The sequence below is a fragment of the Erpetoichthys calabaricus genome, chromosome 3, assembly GCF_900747795.2.
Source record: "Erpetoichthys calabaricus chromosome 3, fErpCal1.3, whole genome shotgun sequence".
Classification (NCBI taxonomy): Eukaryota; Metazoa; Chordata; class Cladistia; order Polypteriformes; family Polypteridae; genus Erpetoichthys; species Erpetoichthys calabaricus.
This window is the reverse complement of record NC_041396.2, coordinates 189227346-189248253: the sequence shown is the minus strand read 5'-3', so window position 1 is coordinate 189248253 and position 20908 is coordinate 189227346. Positions and strand designations below refer to the sequence as shown.

Here is a 20908-nt window from a genome sequence, read left to right as displayed (position 1 = left end):
CCAATATTGTGAGTGTGGGGCTGAGAATAAGTACTTTTTAAATTTTTTTTCAAGATAAAGTAAGCAGTGCTGCTTGTTATATTCTGAATTTGACCAGTGGATATGAAGTGGATGTGCATTCAGAACACACCTTCAGACAAAGGAGTGTGCAGATCTGGAATGAACCACCAAGTCATCTTATTTGAGTCTTTGAAAAATGTATCTGGATTAGATAGTAGGGAACCTTAACCATATTAGTTAACCAAATGAGCTTGATTTTTTTATAACATTTCTCATTTTCTAGTGTAATGTTATAATATCCATTGATTTTCTAAATTTCAGCCTCTCTGAGAAGTGTTGTTCTCAAAACATGAACAAGCACTGGCTGGTTTACCGGTTTAATACAGGGGCACCCATCCACACATCGACAGTCACTCATGTTGGACCACTTTACTGTAGTCTAATTAAGGGTCTTAATTTTGCTTTCACTTTTAGGGTAACTGGGCGAGTATGCAATCTCCATATGGTCCTTTAGAGTTTCCAGGTAGTAGCGCTGATCACTGTGCCACCAGAATGCAACATTAACTTTCATGAAAGAATTAAAATATTGAATAGTGAATCCTTTTGCTGGGCCCAATATTTTATTTTAATGTTCAATCAAGAAAAAAGCTTCACACATTTTACAGCAACTTATATTAATAGATAAGGTCATGTTGAGAGCAGCGGCTCTTCAGTAGTATCGATGACTCTATGGAGGCAGTCTCAACAAAGCCATTTATTCAATCAAAACAATGAAAATGCAGATTAGGTATTCTCAAACTGTAAAAACTGACAGGCTTTCTAATGACACAATAACTTTGATTGGCATAGGCTTACTCATTAGAACAGTATGTTTTTAAACATTCTTTTTGGACAAGAGAACATCAGGACATTACTTACCATTATAATGAAAAGTTTTTTGCAATGGCTTATCTGTCCATGTACAATCCTTGGCATAATGCCCAGGAACCTTGTAACAGTTTAGCTTACTAAAGCATCTCATGTTGACAAAAAGAATCACAGCGCAGTAATCTCTTCATAGTAATTATATGTGAAATATAGTGCCTTGTACAGTTATGATCAGTGGTGTAATGATATATTTCACTGCACTTCCACACCTTTCACAAACATGGTATATTTTTAGTCTGCATTGTATTCCTCTCTTTCACTGTCTGTCAAACCCGTTCAGTCCATTTCAGGCTAAGCATATCAATGGAGTAGTAGATGGATGGTCCACCATTCAGCCGCAACACACACTCAGACTGGACTATATTAAAATAGCTATTTGACCTGACATGAATATGGTTAGAATGTGGAAGGAAACCCAGAGTGACTACATCACAACCAAACAAGGCATGGAGAGGACATGCAACCATTTTACAGACATTGTGCTGGCCAGAACTGGAGCCTAGTTTCATGAAGCTGGGAGTTAGCAGCATTAACCATGGCAACACTACGCTATACTCTTGGTTTTCTTTTTTTCCGTTTAACTCACAGTACAGTTTTAGACGTGTCTTAAATGTAATAATATGATCTAAGCTGTCATGATCACTTTCATTCACCCTGTAATCTTTTATAAATTTTTCATTTGTCACAAGTACTTTACTAGCTTGATTAATAGCAGACTCCATGTGTGCAATAGAGTACTATAAATGAGCTTTGTAGTATATTACTTTTATCAAGTATGCTATCTCAATCAACAGACATGATGTATTCTCACATGGGAGAACATTTATGATAATGCACCAAGGAGACAGCTCTTAATGCCGGTTTGAAAAACAATAATTTTATTACAGAAATGAGTGCACAAAATGGAAATCCTACATCTCAGCATTTGGTGTCTCCCAGTAGGAGGTTTCACCTTTCTGTCTCATAACTTGTAATGCAAAACATATTTAGTTACCTTTGTAGGAAGCCCCTCACTCCCCCCAAGCACACCCCCACCTCCCCACAAACCCCAGAATTATATCACAACAAAGAAAGAAGCCGCCTTGTTTACCATTTCTGGCCTACTGTGATGTTTCCTCCAACTTGCCTATTCATTTCTTTTTTTTTCTCCAAAGCAGTCATGAAAAGGCATTCAGCGAGAAGGAAGAAGCGTTAGTTTGACTGCTGAGGCTCAAGAGTCAAAAAGAGACTGTGGGAACTGGAGGGTTGAGAGGGGTTCGACTCAGATTGCCTTTCTGTGCTGGTCAGTGCTTGGCAAAGTCATTCATTTATGCATTCAATCATTTATTCTTTGGCTTTAAACAGCGTTAACTGCATAAGATTGCCCCAGCGGCACTTTAGAGTCCTCAATGGTGCCCTTTGTTGTGTTAAAGCATGTCGAAGGGGGTGAAGCTTCCGACTGCACAGTTTCCTATGTCACATTCAGTGTGGTACATGATTAAAAATAAAGCAGGTCGCAGGGGTCCACAAATGATTGAAGCCGTCTCAGTAGGGCCTCACTCTTGACTTTCATTATAGATCATACCCATTAATGCCACATTTGTTAGAGCATAGTGGAAGGATTGGATCATAATTAATATCTCTGAATAACAGTAGAATGTTAAAATGGTGGACTATAACTGGAATGTCCTGTATGGACTCTCTAGAAAGCAATGAATGAATTCTGCAAAATGTTCAGATGAGCAGCTTCAGTATTAAATTGGCTTCTTGGAATTTCACAGTCACATCTCTCTCTCTTAAGTTTATGCCTCAAAGTAACCTTACAAGGCAATCCTAAAGGCATACTACTTTTTTGGAAATTACATACAGTTTACAGTTTGATTTAGATGCCGTGGTCAATAGAACGAAATATTTACTGTACTTCACTCTCAATATCAAATCCTCTTCTGAACAATGCCGCTTCTGGCTCCTATCTAACTCTGCTATACCACTTCCACCAAAGGCACAAATGTATGGAAAGGATGTGATGACTTAGTGAAAGTGAATTAAGCACAGTGTGGGGTGGTGACATGAGTGTCCTGGGACCATCCAGCTAGAGCTCAAGACTGAGGGACTTGTAAAATGAATAAGTAAGCGCAGTTCCAGGGTGCATCTGATGCTACAGTTATTACTGTAATAATATCATATACTGTATATATCACTATACTGTATCATATACTGTATAGTGATAAAAACTAGAAAGCTGCAGAAGATTGAGGGGAACTGTTTTAAATGAAGCAGCAAAGGCTGTCACTTGACAATAAGGGTAGTAGGTACTATAATATGAAGTCATTGATAACTGGGTAGACGGCCAAAAATCAGGCTGACTGACATATAAACTATTGTTAGTCAAGTCTAGAATGTGATGCCCAAACACATCCTATGTGCTATCTATCTATCTATCTATCTATCTATCTATCTATCTATCTATCTATCTATCTATCTATCTATCTATCTATCTATCTATCTAGTAACTGTGCTGGCACCTTTTAGATTGAGGGTTCATACAACCATATACTGTAGGTGGCATTTTATACAGTTAAGTTGTTTAACACCCTCTAGCAAAGGTAACCCATTTTCTATATTCTAGTTGTTCACCAGGGGTCCCAGGTCAGACCTCCTTCATTGTATATAGCATATTTAATTTCAATTAATTTCATCTTTGTTCGCCTCTCTTTACTGAGTATAGGCTCAAAATATTTGAAAATATATGTGCATATATATTTACAATGCATTGCTTTGGTTCAACCATTCAGCATTTACATACAGTATATGAACACTCAAAATGAATAAATATGAAGTAAAATAGAGATGTGTCAGTCTGATTTGCTTAAATAGTTAAATATAAAGTCTATTAACTTTATAATTGAGATTAGGTTAGTCGACAACAGAGGGGATAAAAACAAAAACACCAGTCAACAGTATTACTGGAGAGCATAAACCTCTGGGGGGAGTTCATGGTTGTTTATAACTGACAATGTCACAGTCAGAGTCATAGCTGTGATGACCTGGGCCAGCTGGGGCCTTCTAAGCATTCGTCAATATCATAAAAACATGCTAGAGAGCATAAAAAAAACCCTAAATCCTTTTGTCATTGATTCCCAAGGCAACACTGCATACAGTATATATTGAAATAGACTGGCACCCTGTGCAGGGCTGGGTCATGTCTTGCACTCGGTGCTGCTGAGATAGTTTCAATGTGTGACCATGAATTAGATTAAGTGGGTTCCAGAATGTTATGTTATATATTTAAATTTGCACACATGCTAAAATGCACCTATAAACATACAGTATATCCAGTATGTGAAATGGTCTTAAATATGTATATAGTACAACATATAATATGTGACAGGCCTTCATTTTCTCTGAAGGAAACATTAGAAATTTTCTGTAACCTACTTGTGTTACTTTATTTTGCATTCTTCTATATTTTTTGTTTATTAAAACCACTTCATTCACTACAAATTATTTAATACATTAGATGGCACTTCCTAATATTATTGTATCCTTCCATGGCTTTTCCTTTTTTGTGAAGCCCACATGTTCCTGTCATTTGTCTCCTTTCTCCACAGTTCTCTTTCGTACTGCTAAAGAATATGAAATTAAAACAACTTCATGATACCCCACAATCTGCCTCTGTGTCCTACAGCAAACCTCTGACCTTCGCCACTCTCCCTTGATTACTATCATATAATTACAGGCAGGTCTACTAACTGGATGTAGCTTTGCACATTTCTCTGTGTGTTTAGGATTTTCTTTTTTTCTTTTCATCTCTTGTTTCAATCTCTCTCCCCAGTCTCTTAAAAAAATGATGTCCATTAAGGTAATGTGTATGATGTTAAGTGACTGACAAGTTCAGGCCCAAGTTTTCCAACAATGGGAGCAGGAGATTCAGTTTCAGAGTGGCTTCAGCAAATCTGTTTGTTTTTTTGTCTTCTGTTTTCATCTTTTTTTTCTGACATACCAAAGGCAGTTGAATGCTAGTTGATGAATCATGCTGCGCCCTAAGGACTACCCCAATTAATGATAACATTTACCCATGTGCAGGGAAGTGTACACTGTGGTGGATGGTCATCCTGTCCGGGATTAGATCCAGATTTGAACCCAGTGCTGCTAGGATAAGCTGTAGGTCTCCACCACTCTACTGTATAACAGAAAAAGAAAAATAAGAAAATGAATCAGTCGATGGATGACGTGATTGAGGATCAGGGGCCTCCCACTATGGTGCATGCTGTGCTACCTCTTAAGCAGCCGTGTAACACAAGCGAGGCAATCAGGTTCTTTCTTAAGGTGTCTTTCAGACATATTGCTTTCACCGCCCTCTCTCAGATCTACTTAAGATTAAATGTTCTCTCCCTACTCTGGGTGATCAAGTGGGTATGGCATTGGGCTTTAAACCCCAAGGTAGCAGGTTTAATCAACAATTCTGATTTATTGTGTGACCCTGAGTCAAATAACCTGCCTGCGGTCAAATTTTAACATATACTTCAAATGTATCATTGTTTCTCTGGTTTAGATAAATAAAGGTTGTGTGTAAAAATCGCAACTCTCTGACATTTACAATGACACTTAAGGCAAGTCTTTTGTTAAAGTCATAGTTTTCTACACACCTAGTGCAAGAATCGTTTATGCCTTAGTTTCACAAAAATGTTCTTGCACTACTTATGCCTGAAATATGAAGCAGCTTTCCAATACAGGAAACTGTTGTTGTGCAGATGGAACTCGTGCTTGTTTGCCGCTTTGCTTTCATCAGATAAAAAACAAAAATGCATTGCGCTTTTTTTTTTTCTTTTTCTTTTCTCAAGGGGCCAACTGAATCCCGGGGTCTCGTTATAAAGTCCTTTCAGCGATGACCCCTTTGATGGCATTGCGTGCTTCAGCATCTTTTGTTTGCAAACCACTGTTCCTCTTCCAGTGATTACTGCTTGAAATAGGAAGTAGGAATGTCAGCTTTCCAATTATACTTGTTGTGATGTCTTAACCTCCGTGCATGAAAGGCCACTGCCAAGCTGAAAACATAGCCTTTATGACTGTGGTCAGAACTGGATTTATTTAATTCAATGGCAAATGATAGTTTTTCAGAGATTTCAAAACAGTTTGTTAGTGAAATATATACTATATACCTATATATATTTAAAATACACAGTATCTGTTACTGTCAAAAGTGACTTGATACTGTTATGAAGCATTGCTTCAAACACTTGAGAAGTTTACCCTTCATCTTTAACTGTGATATTAAATGTAGCATAATTTGTCGGTCAGTCAGTCATTATCCAACCCGCTATATCCTAACACAGGGTCATGGGGGTGTGCTGGAACCAATCTCAGCCAACACAGGGCGCAAGGCAGGGGAACCTATCCTGGGCAGGGCGCCAGCCCACCGCAGGGCACACACACCCACACACCAGGCACACACTAGGGACAATTTAGGATCGCCAATGTGCCTAACCTGCATGTCTTTGGGCTGTGGAAGGAAACTGGAGCACCTGGAGGAAACCCACAGAGACACAGGGAGAACATGCAAACTCCACACATAATTTGTTTTTAGCCAAAAATTTTAAAATAACATGGGGCCACATGGGGAAACAGTGGTTAGCGCTGCTGTCTGATGGATCTAACATCCCAGTCCAAATCGCACTCCCAGTTTATATTTATGTGGAATTTGGATGTTTTCCCTGTGTCTGTTTGGATTTTCTTCGGAGTTTTTCTTCCACATATCTGTTAGGCTAGCTGGTGACTCTAAATTGGCTCCATTTTGTGTGTGTGTGTGTGTGTGTGTGTGTGTGTGTGTGTGTGTGTGTGTGTGTGTGTGTGTGTGTGTGTGTGACGAAGACATTAACTGGACTTGTACTCTGTCCAGAGTTGCTTCCTGCCTTAGTGACTCTAGGATAGGACTTCATCTCCTGTGACCCTGAAGAAGAAGGTTAAGTTATAAAAATAAATTACATCTTGCCTGAAGAAGGGGCCTGAGTTGCCTCGAAAGCTTGCATATTGTAATCTTTTTAGTTAGCCAATAAAAGGTGTCATTTTGCTTGGCTTTTCTCTACATTATAAAAATAAAGTAATCCAAAAAGTATACAAGTCTAGCGTGACTAAAGCCGCAGCAGACTGTTTCCAGTAGGGTTGTTCATAACGTAACATTCTCAGTACAACTTAATCCAGTTCAGAGTCTTGTAGGGCTGGAGATTATCTTGGCAGCACTGGGCACAAGGCAGGCACCAGACCCGGAAAGGGTGCCAGTCCATTTTATGACATGCAAACTCACAGTCACATGAAACCAATGTTGAATGACCAATTAACTTAATGAGCACATCTTTATGAATATGATAAAAAGCTTGATTAGGGCAGTTTTATTTTTATTTCTTTTTTCCTGGGTGAATGTTTGTTTGCTCTTGTAAACAATGTCACAATGCTTTCTCCATAATGATGCGTTGCTTCCTTAATCTCCGTCTCTGTCCAAACCCCATGACTTTAATCAGTAAAAAAAAAAAGGAGCAGCTAATCTCAGTGTTGCACAATTTTCATTGCTTGTCAAAGATTAAGGGCGCTTGTTACACAACCCTCCAAAACAGTGGAAGAGGAAAAAAAGTTAGCAGATTCTTGGTTGAGGCTGACAGTGATAAATTGGTACCACATGTTGCTTCCAGACAAAAGGGCCTCTGTATTGAGTGGAAGTCCTTGCAGCTGGTGTCTGAGTTAATGATTATACTGCACAAGGTAAACACACACTTTGGATGGATCCCAAAGAGGCAAGGTAAAAAGAAAAAAATACTGACAAAAATACTAAAAATCTTACTGGCTGTATAAAGTGAACTGCTAATAAACTTGAGTTGAACACAAAGAATGAAAGAAAAAAAGGAGTATGTATGACCTGTGCACCATCAAGTCTATGAAGTTTTTTTTTCTTTTACTTTAATGCTTTTTGGGGGACAGCCCAATGTGAACAAATGCGGTTTAGCTACTTCAGTGGAGTTTATTGAAGATTCATGTGCTTCCCGTAAAAATGGGACTTCCCTTCCCGAAAGAATCCTGTACTTTCAGGTGGGATTGGGGTCAGCGTGAAAGTAGTACTGGAGAGAGTGCACTGTATGCTTCAAACTGTGGTGTTGTCTTAATTTGGTTGAAGTTAAATTTGTATTCTTGTAAGGAAAATTAGATAAATTAAGGCCCACTTTTGAATATAAAGTCTCCTCCATTGGCGTGTTGGCCTGTGACATTTTTAAAGCTATTTCACGCATGTGCCATGCACTCAAGTATTTCCCATCATCTTTAAATTTCTTTCAGCTTACATGGCTGAAAGCCATTTCTGTTTTCATTTTGATAGCTTTTTAAAATGTTATATTTAAATTTTATTTTATATTTACCGTAATCTTGCATATTTTTTAAAGTTACAAGGGGTTTGGGAAAGTGGTGAATTTAAATATGTAGTTCTTTTTTATTTTCACTTGTAGCCAGGTGCAGGAAAGACAGACTGTCGGATCAAAACTTGGGGTGTCAACTGGGTCATCCTATTTAATTTTCTTCTTTCAACTTCTCCCGTTAGGGGTCGTCACAGCAGATCATTTTTTTCCATATCTTCCTGTCCTCTGCATCTGGCTCTGTTACACCTGCCACCTGCATGTCCTCTTTCACCACATCCTCTTTAGTATAAGGGAAAAATGATTAAAAATAATGCCAATCTTGGCATGGTTGCCCTGGACCTTGGGCCAAAACAACAGAAGAATCTTTCTCAAATTGAGAGGAAACTTCACAACAGGATTTACATCTAGTGACTTGTACTTGAGTCAAATGATGCCTCCTTCCAGGAGTCCAGGATTCTTATGGATGGGGGAACCAGAAGGGGCCAAGTCAGGTGCCCTCCCTGGGTGGTTTCTCTGTCGTGCAGGGAGAGTAGGAGGAAATAATGTTAGTGATTGCCCCCCCCCCCCCCCTCGTCCCAGTGGCTTATTACACTCCTCTGCAAAGCCTGTAAGGAGATCATCTGAAGTGCAGAACTTTTGTTTTGGAGGTGTTGGTATTTTATATTTTTATTGTTCGCGTTTTGTTTTTTTGTGGATGCCAACAATTTCGGACTTCTGTTCCTATACCATGACAACTGGACATTGCAAAGCATCATTGGGGCACCGATATAAAACATTGTGGACTTCCAGATTGTGGATAACTTTAAAAGTTAAGTTTTGATTTCCGGGGTCTGATTTTCTGCTTTGTTTAATTGGCTGTGAATTTTGGGTTGCATTTTGGCATCCAATATACTAGTTTTTAGGGTGTTCAGTTGAGCAATGCTTTATAAACTATGAGTGTGTTTAGTGACTGATTTGGTGACAGACGATTTGTCATTCTTGTTAACAAATTTCAGTTAATTATTTTTGGTTTCCTTAGTATCTGTCTCTTTGTCCTTTTCCTTATTACTCATCAGTCTTTTCCCAACCCTCTTCACAAAACTCAAGGAAGTCTACAGCTTATGGAGCGAATCTATCCAGGGTTGAGCTGGGGTTTAAATTCTATTCTAGTCAGTGTCTGTGTGGCGTATGCACTTTATCCTCATGTCCATGTAATTATTCACTCCAAGTTTTCTCTCATATCCAAAAGACTTGAATGTTATGCTGATTGGTGCGTTCCTGCCTTACATCTATTGTAGTCAGTGATCACAACTTGGATAAAGAAAGTTTCAAAACAGGCGATGGATGAATCTTCTGCTGATTTTTAATGCAGGAGCTTTGCCAAAATTGCACCACTTGTAGGTGGCTAACAAGGAAACTTTCTGCCTTACACCGTCACTGAAACTTGATATCTTGCCAGAATGTATTTGCACTAACGTATCCATTTTCCCTGATGCCGTGTCGCAAGTCTCTTCAAGAATGTAAATCAGTGTGACCTCACGATGCCCAGCTGTTAGGGCAGGGTTCAGTCTAAAAGAATCTTCGTTTAGTCTGGGACATTTCTGTCATTCTGTTAAAGGATCATACTTTGTCCTACTACATATAAAGCCTTAAAAATGGTAAATCAGAATAAAACCATAAGGGATTTCTCTTCATGGTATTTTGCTATTAAATGCTAACCAGTGATAAAGCTTTTGCATCAATCTTCAAAAAGCCTATATGAGCACATTTTGCTTAAATGGATCAAACTCAAGTTGCCCTTAATAATTAGATAATTACACCTAATAAATAGTGCTTCAGTATGCATATCCATGCTCAGCAATACCGAAAAGAAATAAACAGGACAGAGTGTTGAGGAAGGCCAGTGTCACCAGTCAGCAGATTATATATCATTACATGGCATTCTCAAACCCACTTAATCCAATTTAAGTCTTTCCTGGCAGCATTGAGCACAAGGCAGGAACCAACCCCAGACAGGGCACTAGTCCACCGTAGACCTCAGTACAGACAATTTTGGGGTGGCATTTCTGAACAGTGGGATGTTAAACAAAACTATTTCAAATGTTTTGATTACTTGTTTTTTTTTTTGAGTGTTGTGGACTTCAATGATTTTTCTCCCACACAGAACTCATGCAGCAATACACACTTGAACAAATCTAATACCAAGCATCATAATATGTTGGGCACTGTTTTTCAGTTACAATTTATTTAAACATTTTAATTTAATTGTCAATAAAATTACAGATAAATACAAAATAAATGTTAAATAACAGAATAAATTAAATAAAACATGCATTTGCCTTCTTACTTTGCAAGGCTTTAGCTATTTGCTATATAGTTATAGTTGCTGTTTTGTTAAATACATTGTCAATTTATCATTTAAATCTGTTAGTTCTACAAGGCCAAGTTCATCCTGTGACAGCTGAACTTGTGAACTGTCTGTCTTTAAAGCAGAACAGATTGATTTATGAGAAACCTGAGTTACAGCCATGTTGACTCGTAAGGTCATTGGGTTTTACTCAGCACTGAGTTAGCTTTAGCCGTACTAACTTTGGAATAAGAAGGTCGGTGTTATCTGACTCTGACATAGATGCTTGAAAATAAGATGGAGGGGTCAGATAAAAGGTAATACACTAGTGTCACAAACATATAACCTCATAAAAGTGGAATTCTCTTTCTTAACTAAAACTCCAGTTGGGTTCACATGCTACAGCAAGTAAGCAAATGCTAGAAGATGGAAAAAAATGTTTTAACACTTATGGGATGTATTCTGCAAAAGGAATGTTCTCCCGAAAAGTGTTAATTCTGCCTTATATTTTTTGTTGAGGAAGTTCCTTCTAATTTCATATTGATTATAATCCAGAAATTGTGGGGAATTTTAAAGAAAGACTTTCCTGTACTTAAGCATCAGTGAATTGTATAACATTTCATCCCTTGTTATGGCCTGAAGGGGGTGCACCAGTTCCCCAAACCCGACACAGACAGATGCAGACACAAGTTCTTTCACACACACACAAGCTTTTATTCAGTTATGGGAAACTCTTCCCCTTCGTTTCCCACTAGCCAGCACACCACAAGCACCAATAATAAAGCACACAGTTCTTCTACTTCTCTCTGCCTCTGTGTCTCTGCTTCTGCCTCCACTCCTCCTCCAGCACGCTCCATCTTCTCCTTTCCAACTCTTGCTCCTATAGAAGGAGTACTGGACTTATTGATCCTACACCCAGGAGTATTTCCAGTGGCCCGTTAGCATGGTCCAGAAGCAATTCCGAGCGAGGCGGAAGCCAAACGAAGTAGGGCTCCTGCAGCACCACCTGGTGGCACCTACGGAAACCCAACAGGGCTGTGCTGAACTCCAACTCCCATGAAGCCCTGTAGGAATCCGAGACATCACTGCAACCCAGGGGGAACTGCCATCTAGTGCTCTGGGGGAGATGATGCCCTGTGTATGTTTTCTCCCCCGGACCTTCCATTAGGAAGGCGTTCCGGCCAGGCAAGGGCACCAGGCATCCTCAACACCCTGCTGAATAAGGTAATCTAATCCAAAGTGTAAACTGTAGGTTATTATTGGCCGAACAACAAATGTATTAGGGTAGGTTTTGGTTACACAGAGAGAGGGTCTTTCTGGGGTGTCACAATAGTTAACATCACAGGCGCCTAAATCTTATATCCAAGCTTGATTTTCAGCAGGGAGCCTTCCATGTTGAGTCTGTTTTGCCGTGTCATTCCATTTTTTGAAGTCAGTTAGTGTCTCCAAATGGAGAATGAGCGTGAATGTTCCCTGCAATGGGTTGGCTTTCCATCCAGGGTTGATTCAGGCCTTGCAACTGCTTTTGTTGTTATCTGACTCCCTGTGATCCTGAAATAGGAAAGAAAATGACTCAGAAAGGAATTTATTAGTGAGCACTCATATTAGGTTTGTTATGTTTAAATATTGGCCATGGAGGACATATGCTGAACACCAATATTCTGGCCAGATATTTAAGACCAAATGTGATTCTCCACATAAAATGCAGGCGGTTGATATTTGTCCAGATTCAGTCTTGAGGAGTAATCCTGCCCAGAAGGTGTTGAATAATATTAGTTTTTTAAGGCTGATGAAACAATCTTAACATACTGTATAATGACAGAAAAGGGATATTTCTAGCTCCCTTTTAGACTATATCAAATTGTACTGAAACTCTTGCTTTATTTCTTATGTGTTTGTAATTTGCAGCTTCATACTGCATATAGTTGGATTGGAATCTACAATCCATATTACTAACCGAGAATGGTAAACCGGATGGCATGGACGCAGGTACACGGCGATGGGACCATGAGACATACTGCGCAGGCGCGTACAGCGCGCGTCTCATAAACCGCACGTGAAGTCGTATCCACCGCGAACGAAGGAGTCACGGCCCAAAAACGAAAGAGCTCAACTGACGTGAATGAGAAATGAAGCAACAACGCACCCATAGCTAACGACTAATGACACAGCCATACAAAAAAGACGATTCTGCACTGCAGCCCAGATTCAAACGGAAGAGGCTACGGCGGCCCCACAGGTCCACAATGATAGTACGGAAGGCGCAGGCGTCACCGCCATATTGTGAGCGGCACTACTACGGAAGGCGCAGGCGTCACCGCCATATTGTGAGTGGCACTACTGCGGAGTGAAGTTAGGAATAATGTGCTGTTTGGGATTGTACAAACCGCTGAACGCTTTACACCGAATTCAAACACAATACAGCTCAACGATACAAACACGAGCCCACCTGGATAAGATCAATGAACGCAGGCGCCTACAATGCACGTCTGAAACTGCGGAAGCAAAGCAGGCACGGGTTCAAAACGAACGAGCTCGACTGACGGATATACAAACACGAGCCCGGCTGGATAAAATCAATGAACGCAGGCGCCTACAACGCGCGTCTGAAATGCCGCAAGCAAAGCGGGCACGGCTCCAAGACGAACGAGCTCGACTAATGTATTTCAGGATGCCCAATGCCGGGGGTAGGCGAGCGAAGCGAGCAGGGGGCGGAGCCCCCCTTGTGTTCGAATAAGACACAAGCTGGATTTAGACGGGTAGAGATCAAGAGAAGTCCTTTCTTTTAACAGTAATGCAGGAGCATTGTCAAAGGGAAAGGTCGATATGCTAAAAGTCATTACATTGTGGTCCAGAATCTTTCAGCGCAAAATCAAAGTCAAAGTTACAGACAAAACTACCCAGGGGTCAAACACACACTGAATCCCTTGGTTGTCCTTCCTTAAATAAACTAAATTTGGGATGCTTGTTTAACGCAAGTGGTCATCGTGCATAATGTGGCTGCCATGGAGTCACGAGTCACATGGCATATGTATCGGAAATCACACAGCATCTTTGCAACTCTTTAAACAAAAAAACAAAAAAAAAACAAATGTACAAAATGATGACAAATGTTATCACCAAAATAGCAATCAAAATGTTAACAAATTACAATTCAAATTAATAATTCTTGGAAACAAAAACAAACATAAGAACCAGCTTATTAATCTGTTCCTGATAGGACTTTTCTTGTACTGGTGGTGGTCAGGCAGCAGGTAGAAGCACATTTGACTTTCGTAAAGGCTCCTTTCATAGCCCAGTAGAAGAGCGCAGATCCAGAAGGTTTTAATTGTGCTCAGTTTGGAAAGACGTACACCAAATGGAGGATGCAGTGGTGTTCACGGAGCAGCACCATTTTGTGCAGATAGCATCAAAGCCCACATACTTACTGTTTGGTTTAGGGATTATACCTCACATTTCCTTAAGATTTAATTTAGTCAAGATTGTAGATAATTGAAATGTTAAGGTTTCCCGTAACAATTCAGACACACCAAAGCTAGCTATCACCGTAACTTAGAGCAAGCTTGTGTTCTGACTGAGTTGAACGTTAATTAAAAAAAATGATAAGTGGAGCAGAGCCTCGGAGGATTGTGTTTCAGAGTACAGATGGTCTTGCATGCATGATGTCATTACATTTAGATGAAGATCAGGCTGGCTTTAAGTCATGAGTGTAACAATAGAATTGACTCATGGGCTTTGTTTATTAATTGAGTTTAAAAAAAAAAAAAGACTGAATTGCTCATTTCAGTAATTTAAGCTTTCACGTTACTTGGCTTTTTTTTTTTTTTTTTTACAGCATTTACAACAAAGCAAATGTTACCATTGTGGGGAAGATCATTTCAATTATAGGGGCAACAATTACATGCATCCTAAAAAAAGATATTTTTGTTTGACCAGCAGAAGACGTGTTATAATCATCCATTGCTTTTATGGCTTCATGCTACATTATGAGTCAATTATTTGACTAATGGTTTGCACTGCACCAGACGTTAAGAATGAACACATACCCCACAAGTGTGGCTATAACCAGGCGAGCATTTTCCTTGAAATTAGGTGCATGCATAAAATCACAAATGTATCAACATCCCTGAACAAAGTTTCCTACAAGTATAGTCTTTTAATATTTCACACTCAATGCTTATGTGAAAAAAATTGAAGTCTGGGCTTGGGTGGTAGTGGTGGTGGTGATGGTGTAAGGTCAAAGGATCACTTGGTATTTCAGCAGCTACCATGGAATACCTTTTTCTGTTAAACACATTTTTCTATAACGGTAGAGTTCCTCGTGCAGACATAAAACTGGCAGCTTATGTGCTTGTAGTTTAAACATGTGGTAACTCAGATTTGGAAACTGGACTGTTTGTATGGATTTATATTGAAGGCTGTTAATTAGTGACCCTCTTTTCTAAAGGGCAGTATTGCTGTATAGGTGTGGGCAGTCTACTACTTTATGGAAATTATAAATACAAGGCAAATGATGCTGAACTACGAAATTCAAACTTTTTAGGGGCTGAATTACAACTCACCAGGCAATGTGCAGAAACATAAATATTAGGCTGTATAATAAATACTATTGAACAATTTTCTTGCTCTATAATCATTCCAGTGTGTGTTCAGACCAAAGTATATATATTTATTTATTTATTTACTTACTTACTTACTTAATCTACCTATTTATCCATCCATCAATCCATTATTCATCCCGCTATTTCCTAACTACAGGGTCACGGGGGTCTCCTGGAGCCAATCCCAGCCAACACAGGGCAAAAGGCAGGAAACAAACCCTGGGCAGGGCGCCAGCCCACCGCAGGGCATGCACACATACAATCACACACCAAGCACACACTAGGGACAATTTAGGATCGCCAATGCACCTAACCTGCATGTCTTTGGACTGTGGGAGGAAACCAGAGCACCTGGAGGAAACCCACGCAGACACGGGGAGAACATGCAAACTCCACACAAGGAGGACCCGGGAAGCGAATCCAGGTCTCCTTACTGCGAGGCTGCAGCGCTACCCACTGCAGCACCGTGCCGCCTACCTATTTATGTATTTCTTTATTTAATAAGCTTTTGTAAAAAGCCAAATTTCCCCCTGGGGACAAATAAAGTTCCATCTGTCTATCTAGTGAGTGGGGAGCCACTTCAGTCACCACTAATGTGTAGCATCCACCTGGAAGATGTGACGGTGGCCATTATTGCGCCAGTACTCTCACCACACATTAGCTGTTAGGTGGTGAAGTGGCAAGAGATGGTTAGCCAATCAGAGACAGGGGATGGTGGGTAATTTAGCCAGGTCTTCAGGATACACCCTGATCTTTATGAAGGATGCCCAAGGATCTTTTATGGCCACAGAGAGTCAGTTTTAAGTTCTCTCTGAAGGATGGCACCATTTTTACAGCACAGTGTCCCCGTCACTGCACTGGGGCATTGGGGTCCACTGTCAGACCACAGGCTCACCAACACCTCTTCCCGCAGCAACCCAAGCTTTTCCTGGTTGGTCTACCATCGACATAATGGCTGGGAACTTCAGGTGAATGACCTGTTCTGAAATTCTTGTGGTATGACTGCTGGCTAAATGGTTAGTTTTAGCAACATCACATGAACCAAAAAAATTTACCCAGAAATCCTAACAGCTTTATGATTATAAAACTGTTTTTGCATTATTTCTGCCTTAATGGCATTTGAGCCCCCTGATACACAGCAGGGGATATCATCCCTGTCAGTCTGCCGGTGATTCAGCAGCAAGCCCTCTGCCTGAGGAGCTTTCTTCTTTTGAACTTCATCTTATGTTTGCTTTTTTGGTGTTTGTTGCTTTTCAAAGGCTTTTCAAGTAGAGCTCTGCCAGGGGTGACTGAAATCTTAGAGCTTTTCATAAGAGAAAAAGTTTTCTGACTGAAAAGGCCTCAGATTTGATGTGAAGAAATTTTTGCTTACTGCAGTTTCTTTCAGCACAGTAAAGAGGGTTTTTGTGTGATACATCTGTGAAAACAGTAACGGCTTTTTATAAAAGTATACCTTTCTTTTCTTGTTTTTTTTTTTTTTTTTTTATATATAATATTCCCTGGGTACATGTAACGTGATTCCTTACTATCATTAGTTAATATGCTCTAAATAACCTGCCAGCACTGCTTGATATGTAGTATACCTTCTGTCACAGTGGACAATGTAGATGCCCCTTTTAACATTACACAATTTTATAATGATTCAGTTTTAAACCCCCCAAATTCCAACAACATGTATTCTCAACATTGACAGGCCTCTAATTAGGCAGATGTGGCTGTCTAAGTCACGATGAGGGAAAAGTGTTTGCTGCCACAAGGACTATCTCTTAATTTGCATGACTGCAAATGATTCCTCTTTATTAGCTTTTTGCCAAAGCAGGCCTCTGTAGCTGTGTTACAGAACTTGAAAGGAGTGAAAGCAGCGCCTCGACTTATTAACAAAAAGACAGGTTATGACAGGTGCCAGCACTCGGGCATCATTAGCATTTGTGGCTAGTGCCCGCCATCTATCAATTTACACGTTTTTTAATGAACATGCACAAACATGAGCTTAGCCCAATGTAGTGTTTGTTTTTCTTTCAATCTACCATTTCCCTAGTTTGTATTTACAGTACATGTTTAATAAGATAATCTCTAACTGCTTGCTTAAATTGTCTTTGGAAGGCGATGTTACACTAATTTCTTTAGCTGCTTTGTATTATTATGTGGCATACTTTGTTGGTGGTAATAAAATATCTTAAAAACACTATTGAACATGGAAACAAGGGTGGTACAGAATTTAGCCCCCTCCTGTAATTTCACTGTAGTTCGATTCTGTGCTGCTTTCGCTGAATTTATTTTTTGTTCCTGTGATTTTTTTCCCCAGTGCAGAGGCTTGTTGTCTCTTCTTTAATTATCCTTTTGACCAAAAGAGCTACATGTGTATGTGTGGTAACATGGGCTGTCCGGTTACCTGCAATCCCATTTTCATTTGCCTGTTGCCTTAGTCGCTTTTTTGCCAGAATAGGCTCCAGAACCTCTTAACTAGATTATAGGTGAGATAAAACAATTATCTGACCAATGCATTTTTAACTGCCTTTCTACTATTCGTTTTTTTAACTCATTCTTTTATCGTTGATTTTTCTTTTCTTTCAAATTTGCTTATGCCACCTGAAACTTGCATTTTTTCTGTGCAGCCATCCCTCCTTATCCACGGGGGATACCAAAATCTGCTGATGCTCCAATCCCTTATATATAATGGCGTAGTATTTGTATGTAACTCAAGCACAGCCTCCCATATACTGTACTTTAATTTTATCCCTAGAGTACTTATAATGCCTAAAACAATATAAATGCTATGCAAATAGTTGTTATATTTTATCATTTAGGGAAAAATGACTTCGGCCAGCAACATGCCACTTTTCAGTCTATAAGATTTTTATTGAGATAATAGCGCTTTACTTCTCCTTTCGAGGGATTGCTTTGACCACTTAATTGCAATTTAGGAACCATTTAAACAAAAAACGTGTTCTCACAATGTGACGCCAAGGGACTCACAGTCAGAATTGCCACTTGAACGGCTTTTGTTTAAAGAAACACAGGGCAGCGCTTGCCGCTATGATTGCGTGTGTCCCTGTTGATATTAATAGTTTCATCAAGTGAAACTTCAGTGTTTAATTTACAGTGTACTGATTACCAGCCATTCCCAGCCTGCACAGCTTTTTGCACATGTGCATGCGTATAGATAACCTTACCGTAGTTTACCAGGTTTCTGCAGGCTAATGGATGGACTCATTTTGGTTGACTTCAGGAGACGCAACAATTTAAGGAAGTCCGGTTTCAGAAGAACTTTTTGGTTAGTGGTTGATTAGTCTTCTTTGTTTGAATGTCTTTATTTTCATGATTATGTGTATGAATTTTTTGTTTTGTTTAAGAGCTGCGGGAAGTGTAAACATGGAGACCATTTCCCACCTTGGTGAGTGGTAGTGCTCAGAAGCAGAAGGTGGACTAGTGAGCAGTATAAAGGCGCCGATATTGGGAGAACAGGGTCGATCGATCCGCCATGTAGAGTACGGTGATTCATGCGAAGAGAGCTAGCTACTGAAAAGCAGTGTGGTGGCTCAGCAATTTACTGTCATAGAGGAGCTGTAAGTTTACTCCTAAGAGCCATTCTTTTCAACTCCTATGGCGAGAGACAACTGCAGCTACAGCTACAGGTCACTTTATTAGCATGGATTCAGCATAATGTACGACACACCGCAAATTCAAGTTTGGCTATTTGGAAGATTGTGGATTTTTTTTTTTTTGTTGAATATTTTCAATCTGCAGTTGGTTGTAAACAGAGGGTAGACTGTAGTTTTTTTTTGTTTTTTTTTAAAGATAATATTGCATAGGTGGTGGATTGGTAGATACACTGCAGTCACCTTAATCATTATGGATTGTTCAGGACAATTTACAGAGTGGTACAAATGCATATGGTGAACTTTACGTATAATACAAAGTTGAAATTATAATATATGTAATTATAAAAAACAAAACAACTTAAATCTTTATAGTTCAAATAGGGCTATTCAATTAAATGGAAACGTTACCATGCCTACGACCTGTGAACTAAACCTGAGGTAAAGCGTGCACGCCAGGTTGTTCAGCAGCCCGGACAGTGAACGAGCGCGCCCACAACATGCTTTTGACACAGCACAGGCAAAGGAGGCATGTATTCAAATGGAGGGAGCTCAACGATTAGTAATACAAACACGAGCCCGTATGGCTACGACCTGTAAACGAGCCCGTATGGATGCATGTTATTGAATTAAATGGAAACGTTACCATGCCTACGACCTGTGAACTAAACCTGAGGTAGAGCGTGCACGCCAGGTTGTACAGCCGCCCGGACGCGACCGCCCACACCACCACATATACCCTCCATGATATTTCATCATGCAGAAACTGATTGCCATTCTTGGATTTCCGATTCGCTGGCGAATCGCGGGCTTACTTGTATGTAATTATAAAAAACAAAACAACTTAAATCTTTAATGTGTTAAGAGTTAAAGTATAATTCTCTCAGTAATAATTTAAGTGATGATACTCTATATACACTATATAATATATAAATACTTTGTATGCCTGTGTGCTGAGGACAAGTCTGTTGTGATTGCGCTAAAGTTCTGATATGTATGTACTCATTTGACCGTGTTTTGCAAAAAAAAGGTTTTCTTCTGGATATCACTGGAACATTTCAGTATGACTCGCTCAATCACTTATCAACAAAAACACTATTTTCCATTTACAGTACTAAAAAAGCTGGAATTTGGCTGGATGGTACATCTAGAGAAGTAGGTATCTGCTAATTAAAGATATTTTGATATATCAGTATTCGGGGGGGCGGCACAGTGGCGCAGTGGTAGCTGCTGCCTCGCAGTAAAGAGACCCGGGTTCGCTTCCCTGTGTGGAGTTTGCATGTTCACCCCATGTCTGCGTGGGTTTCCTCCCACAGTCCAAAGACATGCAGGTTAGGTGCATTGGCGATCCTAAATTGTCCCTAGTGTGTGCTTGGTGTGTGTGTGAATGTGCCCTGCGGTGGGCTGGCACCCTGCCCAGGGTTTGTTTCCTGCCTTGCGCCCTGTGTTGGCTGGGATTGGCTCAAGCAGACCCCCGTGACCCTGTAGTTAGGATATAGCGGGTTGGAAAATGGATGGATGGAGTATTTAGGAGTAAACAATCCTGCAATAGAAATAAAATAAAATCTCAAAAATGCTTTGACTCTTTTGATTGAAATTTAGTGATGTTACAGAAAAAAGAAAATTAGCAGAGTCCTAATTTTTAATTTGTTGATACTTATTAATATTATGCAAACTTACTTGTTCTGCACTGCACTGAGAGCATGCTTTATGCAAACAAAAGAAGGAGCAGAAGTGATTGGCAGACAGAACAGTAGCACTAACCAATAGGGTTGTGGAACGATTGAAGAAGAGGTGGAGTCATGTACAATAAATGATCATGTTGGGCATCTGCAGTCAGATTTGAAATGGAAGAAGGGAGTATGGTGAAACTCAAGGAAGATTCAAATGTCAACGGTTAGCAAGCACGCTATAAACCTTGAGTGCCAGTGTCAGGTGCTGCAGCTGCGAGTAGATGCGACTTCACTAGAAGCAAAAAGGGAGTAAGAGTGAAATAATGGATGAAGTGATACAAGACCAGCCAAGAGTGACACAGTGGTGTTAGGGGCTTCAGAGGCTTAAGCCCCTCATCTATTG

At 39.9% G+C, this 20908-nt stretch overlaps 1 protein-coding gene and 1 long non-coding RNA gene across 2 annotated transcripts in view; both read left to right on the top strand.

The window, feature by feature from the left end:
• foxo3b (forkhead box O3b) overlaps positions 1–20908 on the top strand; it is a 201733-nt gene that overhangs the window by 125773 nt on the left and 55052 nt on the right. The window lies entirely within an intron of this gene.
• Positions 13359–13516, top strand: LOC127527210 (uncharacterized). The gene is made up of 2 exons (XR_007934518.1): positions 13359–13407; positions 13453–13516. It is a non-coding gene; the product is annotated as an uncharacterized LOC127527210 (long non-coding RNA).